This window comes from Gekko japonicus, unplaced genomic scaffold, assembly GCF_001447785.1.
Source record: "Gekko japonicus isolate JY-2015 unplaced genomic scaffold, Gekko_japonicus_V1.1 scaffold1933, whole genome shotgun sequence".
Taxonomy (NCBI): Eukaryota; Metazoa; Chordata; class Lepidosauria; order Squamata; family Gekkonidae; genus Gekko; species Gekko japonicus.
The window spans coordinates 339,117-341,989 of record NW_015170340.1 but is presented as its reverse complement, the minus strand read 5'-3'; positions in this window follow the sequence as shown (position 1 = coordinate 341,989).

The following is a 2,873-nucleotide window of genomic DNA, read 5'->3' as shown; positions in this document are numbered from 1 at the left end:
ACAGTGGAATGAAAGCCCTAGGGTGTGCCAGGAGTGTTCAGGACCTGGAATGACAGGGCCAACAGTGGAATGAAAGCCCTAGGGTGTGCCAGGAGTGTTCAGGAGCTGGAATGACAGGGCCACAGATTGGAATGACAGCCCTGGGGTGTGCCCGGAGTGTTCAGGAGCTGGAATGACAGGGCCAACAGTGGAACGACAGCCCTGGGGTGTGCCAGGACCCTTTCCTTAGGGAGGCAGGAACAAAGAACTTCACTTCCTGTCCAGTAGTAGGAAACGCCCCTCAGCTTCCAGTTTCGGGACTCCAATGAGCAGTAACCCTTGTAAATAACACTATAAAACCATCATTAACCATAACTATTGCAAATAACAAACAGTCCCCAAAAGGGTCAACAAATACTACTATAGGAATTTTCAAGTGAAGACAGGAAGGACTACCCTGAGCCAAAGACAAAAGAAGTATTAATACAGAAAAAACTTAGAATATTAGCAAAGAAGACGATGAAAGGGAGGGCCCAAGATGTCCTCCGTTATCTCAGAGGAGAAGGACCCTTCACGGTAAGTACCAATGGCCCGTTCTCCCTCTGAGCGGAGGACATCTTGCTGGGACCTCCTACAGCAGTGTCCATATTATTTGGGTGGGAGCAACAGGATAGGAGGGGACCCAACTTGAGTGTTCTTGTCTGGATTAGAGAATGAAAAGAAGGAGGCCATCGCCGCCCATCTCATCCAGACTCTAGTCCAGAATGCTCAGCCCTCCCTTAGTTCACATTCAGCACAAGAACTCATAGATTTAGAACATTTCTCCAGGGAACTCCTCACGGTAGAAATCATTTGGTGAGATAAATGTTCCAGAACTGTTACTAGCAGAGGTAAATTACTGGCTACGTTTCTCTCCTGACATTCTTCAAGATGTTCAGGATAGCAAAGAGGGGGTTCTTGGTGGCCTTCCAGTCAGGTATTGGCTACCTTTCTTCAGACACAGAATATCTCACAGTACCATCCTAGGCAGAATTACACCCTTATAAATCCCACTGATTTCAATGGACCCAGAAGGTGTCCTCCGACTCTAGGGTTGCGGTGCTCATCTCCGTTTCAAAGCCGAAGAGCCAGCGCTGTCCGAAGACGTTTCCGTGGTCATGTGGCCGGCATGACTAAACACCAAGGCGCACGGAACTCTGTTACCTTCCCACTGAAGTGGTACCTATTTATCTACTTGCAATTTCTTGCTTTCGAACTGCTAGGTTGGCAGGAGCTGGAACTCCGTCACGCGGCACCTGGGTCTCGAACTGCTGAACTACCGAACTTCCACAGCCTACAGTTCAGCGTCTTAACCACTTAACCACTTGAGCCACCACAGCTCCTATTACTAGTTACTGCAGAGCAAAAGTGTTAAGTCGCATGCTTAACAAATAGTTGGAGCGTGATTTCAGCAAGAACACAACTTTATTCTTCAACTCGAACACTTCTCCAACACGGATCAACATCTGGTAGCCAGAACAACTTTAACATTGCAGCTGTCCTGCTTTTAACATTCCCGGCTAATATAGCCACGCCTACTGTACAATTACCAACCAATCAGGTTGAACAGATAAGGACCAATTATAGTCGTTCCCGCTCAGGGAGCTTGCCTCTTAGTGATTGGCTGTTACTTCCTGGACTAGGGATATGATTGAATATATTTGGATCCTAGTCCAGGACAAAGCTCAATATACAATTCCAATGAGCCGTTTCACATAGATGTTCTCATTCAGTACATCACTGTTCCATAAGCATTACATGCATTTCAATACACCACAAAAAGCAGTTCCTAGTTTACTGTCAGAGACTCAAGAACCTGAAAAAGCTGCCAGGAGAGCTCAATGGCTAAACCTCCAGTGGCTCCAAAGACCCAGGAGTGAGGTGCTGCTCCTTGGGGTGTGGGGGGGCAGGCGACACAAAGACGACAGGAGACAAGCTTGCAGGAACTGTCAGGAACTGACTGAAACCTCTCGGCTTCAAGCTTTTATTTTATACACATTTTCCCCCCCTTCAAGCATTAGAGCATCCTTAAGGAATGTTTGTGTGTGTGTGTGTTCTCGTTCTCTCAGGCAAGCTCTCTGTTATCTGCCTCTCCCTCTTTCTCAAGGCTAACTCACTGCGTAGTTAGCAGTAAACAGATTCCATCTCGGCCTCTTATGATGTATAAGGATTCCAGTTCCCATTTTCCAGCCAGGAGATTCCTGCACTGCCCTACATGTCATCCCTTTTTTATTGTTTTATGTTTTAATGTGAAAACCTTTTTGCCAAGGTAGCTTCACACCATGGTTTCAGCACATAAGCAGATGTGTCCTTCATGCAGGAACATCGTTAACACTCTCGGGCTTGCCTCACAAGAGCCGACAACATTGCTCCTACATTGCATCCGCCTTGTGCAATTAGCTAGGTTCCCAATTTCCAGGTGAGCAGCCAGGAGAACAGTGCCCTCGTGCGGGTTTGCCACGCAGTCAGCACTGCCCTCCTACATGTCATTCCTTTTGTTTTTAAGGTGAAAATCCCTTTTATTGTTGTAATTTGTAGCTAAGAGGGAAGTCTGATCTGTATCATTCTGAGGCGAGGAGCGATAAAGAGAGAGCTGTTGGCAATCATTGAATACATACATAAAGCAAAATGGCTCCAATGAGGAGTATAAATATAAGCGCAATGAATGGCCTCAGCCATTGTCATGGAATCTATTAAAACAATCAATCTAATAATCAAGAGAAGGGGGTAACATCAGCAATAGCTGTAAATACCATTAAATGCTGGCATAGCTTAAGCAATACCAATAATCATGTTGGTGGTTATATATATACATAATAACAACAATATTCTTGAATTAATGTACAAGTACCTCC